At 34.2% G+C, this 19,591-nt stretch overlaps 1 long non-coding RNA gene across 1 annotated transcript; it reads left to right on the plus strand.

The window, feature by feature from the left end:
* Positions 1–813: 813 nt before the first annotated feature.
* LOC145123623 (uncharacterized) lies at positions 814–3,235 on the plus strand. The gene is made up of 4 exons (XR_013715215.1): positions 814–1,056; positions 2,522–2,585; positions 2,731–2,800; positions 2,986–3,235. It is a non-coding gene; the product is annotated as an uncharacterized LOC145123623 (long non-coding RNA).
* Positions 3,236–19,591: the final 16,356 nt, after the last annotated feature.

Raw genomic sequence — 19,591 nt, forward strand, 5'->3', positions numbered from 1 at the left:
AACACATTAATTATCTATTTTAAATTTCAAATTTTAAATTTCTCAGTCTAATTACATTAAATTTTAAATTTTTTCACTTTAATTATATTAGTTAATAACATTAGATTAAAAAATAAAATAAAATTAATACAGATTATAAAATGATATAACTTCACGTATTTCTCTAAATCAACGATTATAATTTTATATAAATAAAAAAATATATTTTAAATAATAATTTATTTAAAATAATTGATTCATAATTTTGATTTTTTAATATGAAAGTTTAATTAATTATATAACCGTGGTTCTCACGAGTTATAAACTAGTATACAAATAAATGCTATAGCTTTCAGGTTTCAGCTATCAGGCACCAGCTATCAACTACCAACTAACAACCAAAGGGCTTCTACACCACCACCTACCTGAACGTTGACCGACTACTACTGACCACCATCATCTTTTACCACTAGCATGATACATCTCCAACCACCACTTCAATCCTAAAACTAAGTTTGGTTAATCAATAAAATCCAGAACACCTAAAGCATTGTCCACCTCCCAAACCAAACCAATCACCTTTCTGATAGATGGTTTTATCAATCGATATCAAATGTGTAATCAAATATGTATCCCTAAACTTAGCTGCCGAATTTGGTGCAATTTTGGTTACCATATTATCCCTGCATTCAAATTCAATTTCAAATACGTTAGAATTAAATCAACAATATCTCGTATAATCACCGATAATTTTGAATTTATTAATCTTTTACCAAATTTACAGCAAGTTCTTTTGTGCTGCGATTCAAACCTTCCCCAATTTTCGGTCATCATCTTGCATTCTTCCCAAATCTGTTACCGTAAATCATGTGATCTCCTCCAATCTCTCACATGTTAAATATCCTTATGATACCTGCTTGTTCATAACCCTTCTCCTTAGCTACTCATCTCATCTCATGTAACCTTTTCTTTTTGTGTTTAGGCAAAAACGGGATCGCATCCTGAAATTGTAAAGACATATCCTCAATTCAATTCCTTTGGACCTGCTAATTAATGTCCGTTCAATCACCAGCAGAGGTAAATCCATATATGTTTGTTAATTTCATTCTTCTATTCCTTCAATTTCTCAATAGCTAATTAGTCTCGATGTTTTCTATTTTTATTCTTTTTCCTGTTTTTGTTCGATTCATCACAAGCCAATAACCTAACACGTGTTTGTTGAAATTTAATCAATTTTTGTGCTTGATCATATTATGTATGGGGTATTTCTTGATGGGAGTAAGGAACTTAAAGATGAGGAAGAGGGTTACCACTTTTCACGCCAACTTCATTCGGAAAAGATAACCTAAAGCATAGAAAAATATGTGGTATTAAATGGTTTCTCTATGTTCTTTTGTTTGTGGGTTTTGTTGCACCAATGTGTTAGAGTAGTATGAAACCAGTTATTGGGATATCATAATGCATACCAACCCTTCGATTAAATGCTTGGGTTAAAATATTGAGAAATTACTCACATTGTTTGGTTTTTGTCATTTCTGAAGTCTGAACTTCACATTCAGTGAATCCACAAAATAGAGGGAAAAAGTCCATATCATGAATTGTTGTCAACAGTCATTTTTTTCATTAAAATATTGTTGGAAACAAGAGATTCAGTGGAAGCTAAGGATGAAGATTTCGGGTTGGTGTGAATGGCTGTGTATGTGAATGCAAGTTTTAGTTTAAAATCTATTTTAAACATTCATAACCACAATAATGATAATATTATTTTCTAGGCTTATATGGACCATTTGTGTTTTCGAAATAATGCATGAAATAGGGCTTTTACTATGATATTTGTTTTGCGGATATTTGAAAGGTGTTGAACACTTAAACATGAGATTGTTTCTTAACGAAAAAACATACAAGTTAAGGATATTTTATCTCATTATCCATCGATTAGTGCTTTCATTTTAATGCTAAATGAAAGACTAATTGGTAACTTTCTTCGTCCTCTGTTTTTTTTTTAAAGTCAATAAATGCATCATTTTCATTCGTAAAATTCAGAAAGATTAAAGACCATTTTTGTATTTTTTTTTTGTTTTTCTGATGTATTGCTATGTTCTTCCTTCCAGTTTGAGGTTTTAAGAGCAAAATAGTCATTTGTGAGTTAACTAAAAGGGTTCTAAAGTCAAAAAGATTCATCTGTGACCTTTGACATCTATAAGAATTCTTTATCATAAAAGAGAGAATTTGAATGTTGAGTTTATTGAATCTTAAAAAAACAAATCCATACCCAAGTTGAAATTCATTACCCTGTTCCACAAGTTAGAGTCAATTTTGACTTTTTTAGTCAAATTTATTAGTTTTTAACAACAAAGATGATAAAACTTGTTTTCACTATGAAGACAAAAAATAAAAATGAAAAGTATGCTTCCTATTGTAACTATGTTGTCATCACCGAAAACATTTTACCACATAAAATTTAATTCATCAAACAAATATTGAATTTACAAAGTTAAAAGTTGAGTTTGACTAATAAAGTTGTCTTTGACTATTCATACAGTGGATGCCAGAACTTTGATGATTTGCACCAAATGTTCCAGTGGTGCTCTTCTGGACAAATTTAGGTATAAAATTACAAATACAATTTACATTTAAAATAATAATCTTATTTTACATTTCAAGATTATCTTGAAAACAATCACCTATATAATATAAGATTTCTTGAAAAAATAAGCACTTTAAGCATAATTTTCGTTTTTTCATTACCAGATCTTCGTGATGACAGAAGATATTTAGTTGATCTTGATCATTTTAGTTCTAATGTCATTACATCTGTCAGGTACTAAATCATTGATTTTTGAGCTTTTAGTTATGATTCAACCAATATAGGCAATTCACTTTATGGGTATAAAAATATAAGTGCGATTATAGGCATAAAAAGATAACTATGTTACTATTATGGTTAAAAAATAAAGTATATTGATATAAAAGTAGCTTATTTAATAATATTTTTTTGTTTGTTAGGGTAAGGAACTGAGGAAACAAATTGGTGCACCTGCTTATATAGAAGGTAGCTCAAAGACTCAACACACAAAGAAAATGAATCCAAAAACACTCGTATTACATTCGAGTTTTTGACGATTTTACCCTTGAACATTTAAAGTAAACTTAATGTATATTTTTAATTCTAATCTTAGAACGTGAAAGCTGTTTTTGATACGGCAATTAAGGTTGTTCTTTAATCTCCAAGGCGAAAGGATGTAGTATGGCAAAAAAAGGCGTAAAACCTCTGGTTGCTCGATTATGTATGTTTAATGAGTTGTGCGTTATGCATTAAAAGATGTACCTTTGACTAACTTTGACCTTGGTGATAACATGGGCATTATTTGTGGTGGTTGTGCTGCATAGGGGTGAAACCATTGATGTCAGCTTGTCAATTTTATGGTTGTCAGTTTTTATTATGGTGAAGGATTTATGTGTGAATGTTGTTAATTTGGGGTAGTTAATATAGTTAGATAACTTCGCGATTTTTATTATTACTATGGCTTTTGCTCGAATGTATGCCGAATGTGGTGGTATGTATATTAGTCTGACTGGTTTCGGTTGCATAAAGCTGCCTACAACCACCACCATTTCCGACCACCATGTGGTTGTTGATGCCTGCGAGTTATCTCTCTTGATACGAATCATGTGCCAAATTTGTATTTTTCCTCATTTTTTGTGTTTGAATTCTAGATTTGTGTGATGGCAATTGGCAAGGATCCAACCACTATTTGATTGGTTCATAGTCTTTTCTTGTGGTTGGTAATTTAACAAACGAGGGTAAAATGGTCATTTTATCAGAATTTGTTTGTGCCTGCATGGATCGAGCTACTTTATAATACTAATATTAACTATAAAAGAAAAGCAAAATGATCTAAAATGGCAACCAATAACATAAATTTACCTAGGTCATTGAAAATTATGCTCAACTGAACAAATTTATTTTTATTCTATTATACCATTGTTATCACGGTAATAGCCTGTTACATCATATTTTTTATTTAACATGCTATAAAAATATAGAAAAAAAGCTATTAATTTGTTTGTTAACATTTTAAATAGACCATAGGTGATCCGGTCCATCAAATATGTATTTTAGATAATCATACATTAGACCGAAATTGAAATATAAGATTTTATAGCATAAATAAATAAAATTATGATAAAATAGTTTAATTATTTTACCATAAAATAAGCAATAACCATCATAATACACTTAAGAGTTACTATTTGATTTGAGAATGTATCATTAATAGATTATAATTTTTATATGTTTTACTTTATCAACCACCAGGACACGGGTTATAACCTAGTAAGAATATATTCTTATAATTATATTTTCTACCTAAGTTCTTTTATATTGGATTAGCAATCCGTATATTTATGGATAACCCTTCGGCAAATGTAAAGGCTGGTTTATACTTTATAGTTATGTATATACCTTCTAGAAGATGCATGATCAAAGCACATCATCTATGAATAGTTTATAACATCCAAAATATTGTTTAGTCAAGATTTTGCACTTTACTAAATAGAAAATACGAAAGAACAAAAAAACATGTCGTTTTCATATGAAATGGAAAATACAAATATTGGATTTGCAACGATTTAAAATGTCATTCTCATATTCAAATTAACTGCATGGGATTAGCTCTTCTAGATAAAATGATTGTTAAGAGCATTTTATATCATTTACTTTGATTATAACTAATTGAACCGAATTGATTTTATTCGAAAGACAAGTTTTGTCATCAAGTTAATTATAGATTTTTTTTTCTTTGGGTTAGTAATAGAGATAGAAAATGTACTTTGAAATTTTAATTGAAATTTTTGGATGCAATTTTTTATACAATTTTTAATGTTTTTTTTTTCCCCTAGCTCATTGTTAGAGTTGCTTTTTTAATATAGGTTGGTTGTTTCCAAAAAAAAAATAAAAAACATAAAAGTAAGAAAAATCTAGAAATATATTTGTTTTTAACGTAGAAAACATAAGTATAAAATCAACTTGGTTGGTTGTAAAACTCATCTTTAGCTATTGCATGCTATTTTGTAATGCTTTTGTTTCTAGCAGGTTTAATAAAATTGTCCATTTAATAAAAAAAAAAAACCTTTTTGTGTAACAGAAAATTCATTGTATTTGCTTAATATACACCATTCAACGTATTGAATTGAAAATTTGTATTATATTATTAAGAAATTTTCAGACCATCATTACGACTTTGTGGCAACAATTACATTAACATCAATGTTATATTTTCCATATATATAAAAATGGAAAAATATCATTGTAGCACAATAATCTATGTCCCAAATTTACCATTAAGGTTTTTTGTTTTTTTTTGTGTGTGTGTGTGCGCAATAGATCATTAGACTTATAAAATCAATGTCGATTAAGCCATTATGAAACAAGTGAAGGGGTTATTCGGTTACCGCACCTATGTGGCATGCCATATTATGTTTGAGTAACCAACACATGCCTATGTGGCATCAATGTGTTTTTTTCTTTATTTTAATTGAAATCATCTTCATCGTTCTACACCACCACCTACCTGAACGTTGACCGACTACTGCTGACCACCATCATCTTTTACCACTAGCATGATACATCTCCAACCACCACTTCAATCCTAAAACTAAGTTTGGTTAATCAATAAAATCCAGAACACCTAAAGCATTGTCCACCTCCCAAACCAAATCAATCACCTTTCTGATAGATGGTTTTATCAAGTCTATTCCACTAAATAAAGAAGTGTGAGATTCACTTAAGCATTTCTATAAACATGCGGTGGGTATTGTAGTTTGATTTCATAGGGTTGTTTGATTTTAGAAGGTAAAAAGGAGAAAAGTACACAACACACCTCCATATGTCGGTTTGATTAAAATGGTTGTTTTGAACCCGCTACTGGAGACTGGTTGGGAAACATACCTTCTTGGATATCGTTGGGTTGTCGTGGGAGATGAAGGAAGTGACTAAGGTTGGTGCTTTGTCAATCGTTAATCTTCAACCATAAGGTCCCATTCTGATAAATAGACAAAGAAAGGATGAGTCATTATGATGCGATTTTTGATTAATCTTTATTTAGGTTTTCTTGAAATTTCTCAAGCCTTCTCTATCTCTGGAACCACCACCATTACTGGCCTTTTCGGACTCATAAACCATCTCAGTCGCCAGCATTTTTGTCTCTGAAACCATCTTTTTGCTTTGCCGTTGGAACCACACCACCATCGCTACTTCTCCATCTTTTGTTGACTCTGTTCTATCACCGGAAACCATCTTTGTTTTGAAATAACATATGAAGGCCCTTATGAAATGACAGATAAAAAGCCTTTTGATTGTACAAGTTGAATGTGTCCAGAACCCTAAAAGTTACATAATCGATTCTCCTGATGCAATCCAATGATTACACAACCGAATTTCAATGCTCAAAGTGTTTCAGAGATTAAGGATTCATAAGTGTCAAATATAGAAATGTAAGAACTCTCTCGCTAACACTTAAGACTATAACACTATATATAGTAGTGCTATCATAGACTCAAAATGTATAGTGTGACTAAGGCATCAAATACAGCCTCAATGTGCACACTGAAATAGATAGATATATGAAATGTCTTCTACATCACCTTCGATATAGAGTACGACACATGACCTTCTATAGAGAAGTTGAGTCTTCTACATGAACTTCTATAGAGAAGCTTCTCCATCGACCTTCTCTATCACCTTCTCCATCACCTTCTCTATCAGCTTCTATATCAGCTTCTTTATCATCTTTCAACAGAAAAGCTTCTACATCAGAAATGTCATATCATCAGGTTCAATATTTCTTGACTCAACAGCTAACGACTTATTTTTCTTTTGATCTAGTTTGTGAGTTCTTGAAAAGAGGTTTGGGAACAAAATGGGTAGTGGCACGTCAATTGTTTTTGTTTTAGGGAAAGTTTTCTTTCCACGTGGCTTATTTGTCAATATGCCAATGAAGTGGGTGTAACGCCCGTAGATCCGGGCTAGTCAATTTAGAGATAATAGGGGTCGAAAACGACTTTTCGAAAAAAGATTATTTAGAATAAATAATCTTACCCAAGTTGTAGAATATGTCTCAAGGTTTCCGTACATATAAAGAACGCCGAAATCTGAGTTATAACGAAGAAGTTATGACCTGTCGAAGTTTTACGGCAAAACCGGCACGACACCGGGAAGCGTAAATAGTGAATTTACGATAGAGCGAGTTTTAGCCTTAGCGGTCTAAACAAAAGTCGTAGAAAACGTTAAACCGAGAGCGTCCATAAAAAGAACGCCCAAATCTGACTTCGTATGAGGAAGTTATGATTTTTCTAAGATTTGGCATAGCAGTGCACGACCCGAAACTCGAATTTTAGTTCGAGCGGTTTTTGGCTTACGCGACCTAAATGAGAGTTGAAGATCTCATTAATAGGAACTCAACGACAAAAAGACGGACGAAAACGGAGTCCGTATGTAAAAGTTATGAATTTTACGCCGACATTTAACAATGTAATCACCTCCTACTGTTAAATTTAAGATCGGTCGAGAATTAGCCGACGGAGTAAAAAGGAAAGTTGTAGATTTTATTTTTACCTACGCGTGGATATAAATAACGTCAAAAACGGAACTCGTATGCGAAAGTTATGGACGAAGCTTAGTCTCTACTTTTCGAGCGCGGCGAATTCGATACAGTTTTGTAAATCCGAGATAGAATGAGAATTAGCCAACGAGGTCTAAATGAAAGTTGTAGTACTCGTAAATACCAACGCGTGGATATAAATAACGTCAAAAACGGAGCTCGTATGCGAAGGTTATGGACGAAGCTTAGTCTCTACTTTTCGAGCGCCGCGAATTCGATACAGTTTTTGTAAATCTGAGATAGAAGGAGAATTAGCCGACGGGGTCTAAATGAAAGTTGTAGTACTCGTAAATACCAATGCGTGGATATAAAGAACGTAGAAAACGGAGCTCGTACGCGAAAGATACGGACGAAGCTTGGAGGCTACTTTACTATAAAATTCCTATAAATAAGAGATGAACTCTTCATAATTTCTTCACACCATAAGTCTTTCTTTCTCTCTCTAACTTCTCTCTAACCTCCCTAAACCCCTCCCAAGTCTAGGGAACCTCCCTAGCACGAGAAGAAAGCCCCGGAGCGCCCGACGGCTCCGAGAAGAAAAGCTTTCGGCTCGAAAACGCTGCTCCAACGAAGTCCGGTGTTTAATAAAAACCCGTTGTAAGTGAGCTACGCCTATACTATATTTAATATAGCTTTTATTTAATTATAGTAACATTATTAGGACCTTAAAATAATTATTTGGGCTATTATTATGAGTTATATTGAGTGTTATTTAACGCTTATATAATAGTAATAATAGCTAGACTATTAATTAGTCGCGGTTAACGTTAAAAACTAAACCCTAGTGGTATTGATACTAGGTTTTGTCGAGGAAAATTGTTTTGAGATAACGAAGCGCTGTCTGAGTTCGGAATCACCACCTAATCAAGTGAGTGCATAGTTACTTTCATCTTACACATAGATATGAAATATTTTATATAAATTACGTGCTATGTGTGCATATTATTTGAATACTTGCTTTCTATGTTGGATGAACGATTTTATACATGTTTTAAATAATTTAGACTGTATATGTATTTTATATCTACAAATATGTTGGGTAAAACATGGGTAGATGAATAATGAGAAATGAAAGATGATACGAGTGAACATCGGCAGCTATGGACTTAGTGCCTATCGAATAAACATTGGTAGCTATGGACTTAGTACGTGTTAGATAAACGTTGGTAGCTATGGACTTAGTACCTGTTAAATAAACTTTGGTAGCTATGGATTTAGTACCTATTAGTTGAACACTGGTAGCTATGGATTTAGTACCCGATGAATGAACTTTAGCAGCTATGGAATTAGTGCTTTACGAACAAGCATTGACAGCTATGGACTTAGTGCCTATCATATAAACCCTGGAAGCAATAGGCTTCGAAATGAACGAATGCAGGATATATGATTCTTAGGGTAGATCCTTAAAAGTAAGGAAGATAATGGGGATGGGTAATTGGGTTGATGGTTTGATGTTTAAACATAATAATTAAATTATTGTGGGTTGAAAACCCTATGTACTCACCAGGTTTCCCAACCTGACCCACTCAGTTTATTTATATCACAGGTGTCGATATGAAGTTACATTACACTGAGAGATTAAGGAGATGTAAATCACTAGTGATAATGAATGTAAGTTCTGTTTATGCTTATGTTTCTGTATTGACGATGACATCCCGAATGTTTCAAAAACGAATAAAAATACATTTATTCGGAAATGTTTTGATAACTTATTTATCATGTTTTACTGGGAACAAATTCCGCAACATTTTTGTTAAAAGAAGTACTCTGATTTTTATAAAGCATAAACAAAATTGGTCTTTTCTGGCCGTGAAAAATGGGGATGTCACAGTTGGTATCAGAGCATTAGTTTAAGCGAACTAGGAATATGGAGTTATTTCTAGACTTAAACTTAGGATGCTAAGCGATGATTGTGACGAGTGTGTCTAATAAAATTTAGGTAATACACCTGAATAGACACAAGCACTAGCTTATTTAGGGAAAATGCCTAACATGCTATTATGTGCTAAATGATTTGTGATGCTTTATGCTATCGTTTGATCGGATCTATGGTCTGTTGCCGACCGGATCTGGAAACCTTATGTGTTTAGGATTCTAAACGTACGATTATGATATTAGAATTAGCATATAAACGTTTCGGAGTGATAAGGACGGTTTAAACGTCTATCCTAAATAAGGATCTAAATTCACCGTATTTGGTGTATAGATCAAGATGACAAGAACCCGCAGTGGAGCTGGGAATGCGATTGGGAACAGGAATCAACCCCCAGTGATTCAGCAAATACCTGTTGTAGTAGAACTTGCACCCAAGACAATCACCATGGCTGGAGTACAAGCCATGATTCGAGCTATGTTAGCTGAACAAAGGGAAGAAATGAGGCAAATGATGCAAGAGAATAGGGACGAAGCCACCGTGCCCATTGTGCAACAAGAGACGATTCCCGAGCAATCGGAGGAAGGTAACTATAGCCGCCATGTGAGTCAAGTTGGGACTCAAAGAGAACGAAGGAATGACCCGGAGAGGAGAAACGACAAGGATGGACGGATGTATAAGAATTTCTTGGATGCCAAGCCACCAAGCCTTTCTGGAATCCCGAAGCCGGTTGAGATTATGGACTGGATCTCCGAAATGGAGATGGTGTTTGAAAGTTGTGACTGTAGCGACAGGCAGAAAACCGTCTTTGCAGTCAGACAATTAAAGTCTGGAGTACTAAGCTGGTTGAAGCTACTAGCTAACACAATGCCCAAGGGAGAAGCAAGCAAGATATCTTGGGAAGATTTCCTGGTGCAACTGAAAATGCAGTACTGCTCTGAGCAGGATCTTCTGGAGATCAACAATGAGTTCCAGAATCTGAAGAAGGGAAGGATGAGTGTCACCGAGTATGCTGCAAGTTTTACGGAAAAGATGAAGTAGTCCCCTACCTAGTTCCTGTTGGATTAATGTCTAAGTCCATAACTATATTTGGTATGTACTTGACCCGACCCGGCATGGTCCATTTGGGTTGCACTTCACCGGCACAATTTATATGGATAGTCTTTTGAGAATAGTATATTTATGATTTATATTAATATATTATAAGTTCTAATATATTAATATGGAATCATATTATTTAATTAGTATTGATCAAGAATTAATTTAGAATTAATTAAGTGATCAAAAAGAACTAATTAAATATGAACTCTTATATATATGGAATGGGCCAAGTTCATTTAGGTTGGGCTAAGCTTTCATGGATGGTCCATGGAGCTTTTAACCCATGGATCCTATGTAAATGAAAGGTCATGGGTATTAGGGTTTACATGGATGTAACCCTAATCCTCCATAATATATAAAGGGGTCATTGGCTCACAAAATTGGCACAAGTGTGTGAAAATAAGAGTGGGGCGATTTTAATGTGCATACATATTCTCTCAAGTTCTTCCAAGGTGTTTTGGTGATTTGTGATTCCATTTGAGGCTTCCACACTATTGGGGCTAAGCTCTTAAAGCTTGAAGACATCAAGCTACATCAAAAGGTATGTCATCTAACTAGAACTTTGTAGTATAGGTGCTTCATAATATGCTAGTTAGGATGAAACCTTGGAATAGTTAATATTTGCATGTATAATAGAGAAAACATAGATCCAAGGTTTATAGGGTTGCATGTACACCATAGGAGTGTTAGAATGCTCAAAACCCAACAGTGGTATCAGAGCCATGGGTTGTTTTCTGTTATATTGATGCAAATGTTTTATTTTCAAAGTTGGAAAAAAAAAGAAAAAAAAACATGACGTTTGTCAAATTTTAAGATAATTACTTGTTTTTGTGAAAAACTAACTATTTGTAAAATTTGAATCATTTGCTATATGAGTTGAATTAGGTCAAATTTAGTAAAAGATAAAATGATATGCTTATTTTATTAGTTTTAAAAGTTTGATCTAAAGAGTTTTTTGAAACCTCCATAATTTATGGATATGAAAAGGTTTTTAAAAAAATTGATTCAAAGTTTTTTATAGAGTTATAAAACTTGGTCTTAATGTTTTAAAAAATTCCATAACTTGTTCTTAAGTTATGGAACATGAAAAGTTTCATCATAAAACAAGTATTTAACTCCATAAGTTATGGAATCCAAAAGTTTTCAAGAGTTACAAAACTTGCCCTCAAGTTTTGGAATTTGGAAAAAGTTTTTTTTATGATAAAAAAAAGAATTGAATTCTAAAACTCTTGGGTTCATAACTTAAACAATTAATTAAATGGTTTTAATTTTGAATTTAATAATTGGAATTATGATGTTTTTATTGAATAATTCAATTAACTCTTATGGACTTTATTAATAGATAATTAAAGTGTTTAATTAAAAGAGAATTAATAATTCCATAATGACATGGTTTAAATTTAATTAAATTAAGAGTATAGTTTAATTAATAGATTAAACCACCAAGTATTTTAAATGTCTAAAATACACCCTTATACTATTATAATATTAAAAGTTTAATATATTATATGTATAAGAGCAAGTCGTCTTACCATTAGTAGGCCTCATTCACGAAGCCGGTCTATAAGGGGGGTATAAGGTTATTGCCTATAAAATGGCAGTTTAATGGGTGTCCACTCTCACCCACCGCTTCCTTGACTGGTGGAGGGTCGTTAGCCGAACAGGTAGGACAAGGACTATAATTCTCCCTTCATTATAAGTATAATGATAAATACTAAGTAACTAAACACTTATAAATTCCCAATCTTAGTTACTTAGGAAAATGTGAATAAGGTGCTAATCCATGAAATTACACTTTGCAGTTTGTTTAAGCTGTTAGTGGAGCGTGTGTGGTTAACCGGCACACTAACCTGGACTTAACAAGGTAGGCAAAGGGTAACTTAATGTTTATCATAGTATCGTTGGAGCGTGTGTGGTTAACCGACACATCGATTGAGGGATAAATATTAAGGGTACCAAGTATATTTGCATGGTTACTTCACACCTTGTTTTGTGATCCTCGGCATCCCAGTCACAAAACCTGAAGGGCACACTCGAGATTGAAACATGCCATTGAAAAGTTCAATGAATCTCAAAAGAATCTAGGAGTTTCAAAACCAATTAAAACCTAATAATACATTTCGTTTATCTTGGTGGAAATTGGTGAATCGTCATTCACCTACCTTCAAATATTTTATAGCTTGGATTACGGCATCCCTCTTCCAAGTTATAAAATAGTTTGTTGGGTCCTAGCCTTAATATATCATATTGGGTGTTATATTAAGGACTTAAATCAACTTTACGTGAATTTCTCCCATTGTTGATGTCTGGTTTAGACAACAATGATCTTCCCAAACCAAGCTTTCCTAATGAATATGACTTCCCGAGTTTGGCTCATGGAAGTCATACTTCTCTTTCTCCACCTCCTCCAATTATTCTCCCTAACTCACAAGTTCAAGGTCACTCAAGCCCTAATGGCAAGCAAGGTCTATGTGTGATCACATCTTAGAGATGAAGTCACATATTGACAAGCCGGGAGAGTTGGGTGTCAAAGTCTTGAGAAAGTTGGATGTTCAATCACTTTCTAAGTCACATAGTGAGTTCCTTTGGGACTACTATGAAACAGACTATGACATGAACCTTAATGATCATATCTATTTGCTTGGTGCTACTGAATCAACAATGATTTGGAACGATAGTAAAGCAAATTTGATTAGAAGATCAACTTCCCAAAAACTTTATGGACAGTGACAATGGTGACATTGGAAATCCAGAAAAAGCATTCTCTTCCCAATGGAAAGGGATTGACCATAGTCAACCCGGTTGACCAAATGGTAAAGAGAAAGGCTAAGTCTGAGATAGTCCCATTACCAAAGGGTCCATATGTTTATTTTGCCAAAGGAAGGGGCGTTGATTGCAAAGCTGACAAATTTACCTAAGGATGTTAAAGTCAATAAGTTTGACTCTACATCAGGTAGAGCCCATTATCTAACTCTGTTAAGTTCTATTCTGAGATCCACATTACATAATGTGACTAGGTCACATGTTGATGTTTTAAGAATCAAAGAATAGAGTGAAATATTAAAGGAAGTATATGTTGATTCTGATCGCGAAGGTGGATTTCGATCGCATCAGAATTTTGAGCAGTTGCTTAAGAAGTTATGATATATTGCTAAGGAATAGATAACAACAATTTTCCATGTGGATTGTAAGGATAAGTTTTTCCGCAAAGTTTTAAAATAAAAGAAAATTGTTTAATTTTATTTATTTGAAGTATCCTTACAATGACATTTGTGGAAAATTGTTGCTTATATGATTCCACTGACAGCAATATTGGAAAATGGATTTGATTCTTTCATTTGTGGTAGTGTCTAAATTTACCAAATCAGGAAAGTTCCTCATCACCCAAGTTTCAATTGGACCGAAACTTGGAATCATGCAAGTTGAATAGTATGATGAATGAGAACTTTCAAGCATTGGAAAATCAAGACTAATTACTTGTTCACATGGATGTGTGAGTCAAGTGAAGGACTAAAGGGATCGAGTACATATTCTTGTGCACTGGTCATGTCCACCACAAAGCTCGTTAAGACTATTTGATTTACTAAAGTTTAGTAAATATGGTTATGCTTACAACTTTAGGTATAATTCCGAAACATTGGAAAAGTCTCAATGTATGGCAGAACGAATGGGAAGAATCAAATTAGGCAGAAAGATAAAAGTTTCTCAAATCTGAAAAGATGGGAGAGTACTTTAGTATCATGTTTGTGATCATCTTAATGATTTAGAAATCATATCACAATTATTCCTCTAAAGGTCATCTTAGTGCATTATTATGACTAAGAAGAGGAGTCATGAATTGTTGAAATGGTTAGATCAGGAAGATGAGTCATACTTCGTTCCAAAACAATTCTTAGAGTCATACTCCAAGATTGTAACTTGAGTGACATATCTTAAAGAAAGGTTTAAAACACTTGTCAAATGTAAGAGTAAAAGTGTCCTACTCTTGTACATTTGAAATTGGTAAGTTGTGATGTTTTGGATAAAACAAAGACCAACTAAGGCCAATTGTGGGAAGTGTTTGTCTTGATAAAGAATCCGCACTATCTCTTGAATATTTGGCAAGATTGTCTTATATGTCAAGAGGATAGTGGGAGTCTTAAAGATCCTAAAAAGAATTTCAAGAACTAATCAAGAATAAAACCTGAGGTTCTTCACTAGCACACGACTTGAGGTTTATAACCTATCGTGTTGACATATTCTGTGCCCATTCCAGTTAAAGTTGGCTTTGCATAGGAGTTCTGAAAGTTCTCAATTGGTCGCATAACAACTTGGAAGCAATGGCAGGCCCTGTACTGCCAGGTGGCAAGAAGTTAAGATTGCATAAGTTCAGTCCATATGAGTTTGGATTTGTCATTATCCTTGTCTTGTGACTATGGTTTTGACGATTCACATGGATAAGAACACATACACCATAAAATCTAAGGGTCATAAGGTTTCTCTCCGATTCATGAAAATGATGGTGAGGAAACACTTCCACCAAGTAGATTTGAAGCAGATGGCAAAAGGTCTAAACAATTGAGACTATGATTACGACATCCCTTTTCATAGTTCTGAAATTGTTTAGACACACATGCATGCTATCTAAGGAAAGGTGTATGATTTTGATAAAGTTTTATCAAAGCATCTCGTATCAGAAATTTGAACTTTGGTAAGAAAGTCAATAAAGTATTGATTTCTAGAAGTCCAGCTGATTTCTGAGTACATGTCAAAGCTAGTGGGAGCATAAGTGTTATGCTAATAATCATCATGTTAGTGGGAGCATGATAATTATTGTTAGTGTTGCAAGTTAGCAATGTTAATTATAGAAAACAAAAGTTTCAATTCGTGAGGCTGCAGGGATTGAAAAAGTTGTTTTGCTATAATTAAGGGAGAGGATATACTTCATTTCAGTTCTAAAGGCTTAGATTGAGACCTTAATCATCTTTAGTCAAGAATATATATATGAATTTCATGTTGGATTGGTTCAACTTAAGGAAATTCTATATATTGCGTTCTCAAAATTCGATTATGATTACGGCATCCCTCTTCATAGTCAAATTTTGAAAACATGGCAAATAAAAATATTGTAGCAAAAGACTGGTCTAGAATCATGTCTTTATGTGAGACATCATGAATCGTGTACCATTTGCTTTGGGTACAGGATCGATTGCATGTGTTATAATAGTTGTCATTTCTAAATTTTTCCAAATGCCCAGAGGCATTAAGAAGGGAAAAGGTCTAGAATTGGATATGACTAAAATGATTAAGCAATTGTCGAGGACAATCTGAGGTTTACCAAAGATTGGTTGCTCAGGGACAGTTGGAAGTATAGTGCTAATTTTGGAAGGACCATATTGACATATTCTGAAAAGAGGCATCTCTTGTTCAGAAGTGATAGTCAAAATGAGAATATGGAGTTGTCTCCATAGGTGGAAGTTATCTGTGTAAGATTAGAAAACTTAATGCAAGAAGCATGTCCAAAGCAATGTACTTTGAATATGAGACTTAGTTTCCATGGAGTTGATCTCCATTGGAATACCTTATAATGACTGTTGACAAGTTTTTGTGACTTTGTACATATTCATTACAGGAGGGTCAGTGCATATAAGTTTAAAATCTAAACAGATTTCGTTAAATGATAGGAATTTGAAATTCTCACATTTTTCGATAAGGATTTGGGAGTGTGAAATTAGAATCATTGAAATTATGTTCAATTGGTTTATTTCACAAAGTAAGGATCATAGACAAACATAGAGTGCATACTTGGTGTATGGCAAAGCTATTGTTTAAAAAAAACATAGTGTACATGCTTGGAGCATGGGACAACTAGTGTTTTTAATTCAAGTATAAAGCTGATAAAACCGAAACAATGAATAATGAGTAATCATTATGGTGATAAATAAAAGTGTTTATTTATATTCATAGGGTTTGATACCATATTTGATTAATTTATTCTTGTGTTTCACTTTGCATGTTTTGACTTCCAGAATAACTAAGTCGCTCTTCCTGAATGATTAAGTTATTCAAACCATCCACAGTCGGTCATATGTTGGAAGTAGATATGAATCAAGACTGTCATGGGTTGGTTTGTAGAGGTCCAAGTTGGTGGACAAAGTGGTGCTACAACACTCATGAGTGCTCATAAGTTCTGAGTATTGGATTCAACCCACGCTCATTTTAATCACTTCATGGATTTTATCATGAGTGATCATGAGACGATAATATCTTATATTCTTAAAACCTAGAGATATGAGTTGTTACTATGAGTTGGTTATACATTGATTGCACGAAAACGCATTGGTAACTCGATGTTATAAAACGTGCCTTTGTGTATGATTCAACAAGTAGTAGAACAAGCCATATGAGTCGAAGTTTATCCATTCCTTTTACCTTCGGGATAAAAGCGATATCTGTGGGCCCCTCGATGATTTAGCGATGACACATGTGAGTGCTTGGCCAAGCCAGGACTGATTTGATTTGTTCAATCAGTCAGTCATCATAAATCGAAAATCGGGAAACAACAAATGGACAGAGAGAATGATTATAATCCATATCTCAGTCCATATGATATCTAGAATGGAGGAATATATGATCCCTTATCTAATGGACAAGTCATTGGCAAGGTCAGAGTTCGACAGCGGCTTTAAGAGCTACGATTGCCAGTTAGGTTTTGAAGTCATACTCAATAATAGTTTTAGAGTTATCCAAGTGGGAGACTGTTGGATTAATGTCTAAGTCCATAACTATATTTGGTATGTACTTGACCCGACCCGGCATGATCCATTTGGGTTTCACTTCACCGACACAATTTATATGGATAGTCTTTTGAGAATAGTATATTTATGATTTATATTAATATATTATAAGTTCTAATATATTAATATGGAATCATATTATTTAATTAGTATTGATCAAGAATTAATTTAGAATTAATTAAGTGATCAAAAAGAACTAATTAAATATGGACTCTTATATATATGGAATGGGCCAAGTTCATTTAGGTTGGGCTAAGCTTTCATGGATGGTCCATGGAGCTTTTAACCCATGGATCCTATGTAAATGAAAGGTCATGGGTATTAGGGTTTACATGGATGTAACCCTAATCCTCCATAATATATAAAGGGGTCATTGGCTCACAAAATTGGCACAAGTGTGTGAAAATAAGAGTGGGCCGATTTTAGTGTGCATACATATTCTGTCAAGTTCTTCCAAGGTGTTTTGGTGATTTGTGATTGCATTTGAGGCTTCCACACTATTGGGGCTAAGCTCTTAAAGCTTGAAGACATCAAGCTACATCAAAAGGTATGTCATCTAACTAGAACTTTGTAGTATAGGTTTTTCATAATATGCTAGTTAGGATGAAACCTTGGAATAGTTAATATTTGCATGTATAATAGAGAAAACATAGATCCAAGGTTTATAGGGTTGCATATACACCATAGGAGTGTTAGAATGCTCAAAACCCAACAGTTCCAACGGAACTTTCCAAGGTCAACAAGTTTGCCAATGGATTACCAGCGGACTTTGGTCCAATGGTCAAACAAGCAACCACTTTGAAAGCCGCCATCTGGGCAGCCAAGAATGTTGAGACCCAAATAAGGGAAAAGGGTCTGGAGAAAGCTGAAGTTGGCGAGAAAAGGAAGCTTGAAGGATCCTCAAGACCTGATAATAAGGGAAAGTTCTCAAAGTCTAACCTAGATTACCAAAGGTATGGAGCCAAGTGGTGTGAAAAGTACAAGAAGAAACACTTTGGAAGATGCAACGAAGAGGTAACCTGTTACAAATGTGGAAGGATCGGCCACTATTCCAAGGATTGTACTCAAAATGATAAGGTATGCTTTGGATGTGGAGGCAAGGAGCACATGTCTAGAAATTGCCCAAAGAAAAACGAAGCAGCAAGGCCAGAAGCACCGCCAAGGCCAAGGGCATTCCACATGATCCTCGACGAAGCGGAAAACAACGCGAGGAATCAAGGATGAGGACTTCATATATGAAGATTGAGTTATGCAGTAGCCATAGTATCGTATGATGTAACCTGTTAGAGGCATAGTATAGGGTGAACTCGAACACCTATGTAATAGTTTCAAGAAATAATAAAGCCTTCGTTTTGTTATGTGGTGTGTTAAACTGTTATGTGATTTTTGTATGGTGACTTGGGGACTGCGAGACAATACTTGGGACGAGTATGAGTAGGTGTGAAAGGTAGTAGATGCATATACTACCGGAAGCACATGACTCACGCTTGGATCAGGGAAAGTCACAAGGTTATCAAGGAGTTAGTAATTCATTTCGTTTTATTCAAATATGTCATTACCATCGTTTCGGTAATGACTAAGAAAATGATTGTTATTCCGACCCTAGTGGTCATATCAAATTGAGTCCGACTACGCTGAGTATGTTATGTGGTTCAGAGAACCAAGTTTGATGTAGCATCCGAATTAAGCCTGAAGATTGAAGATAGTCAAAGCGATTGTGATCGTTGTTAAAGTAAGAAACTTGTAGTTAGAAGTACTACGACGTGATTAAATCACATAAGAACATGAAGGAAGGTATAGTTTGTTCTGGAATTTGACTCTAAGAGACCTGAGTCTAAACGTTGCATCATACGATGAGAGGTCATTAGAACATGACCCATCAGTCTATTATTATAATCGAAGGAAGAAACTTATCTCAAGTTTGTTAAATAAGGAGTCTCCAATAAAGATCGAGATCGTGACATGAAGATCATGATTGGAAGTCTAACATGAGATAGAGAGCGGATGCAAGATCGAGCACCGCTTGTAGTCAAGGAGTCTAAGAGTTAGATACTCGTTCGAAGAAACATCGAAGTTATGACTTAGGATAAAGAGATAACGTATGGAGTCATCACGTGAGCCCTGTTTCGTTGATGATTTCGGGACGTAATCATCCTAAGGGGGAGATAATTGTAACGCCCGTAAATCCGGGCTAGTCAATT

The sequence above is a fragment of the Lactuca virosa genome, chromosome 7 (genome assembly GCF_052849685.1).
Source record: "Lactuca virosa cultivar CGN04683 chromosome 7, Lactuca_virosa_CGN04683_v6, whole genome shotgun sequence".
In the NCBI taxonomy this organism is placed as follows: domain Eukaryota; kingdom Viridiplantae; phylum Streptophyta; class Magnoliopsida; order Asterales; family Asteraceae; genus Lactuca; species Lactuca virosa.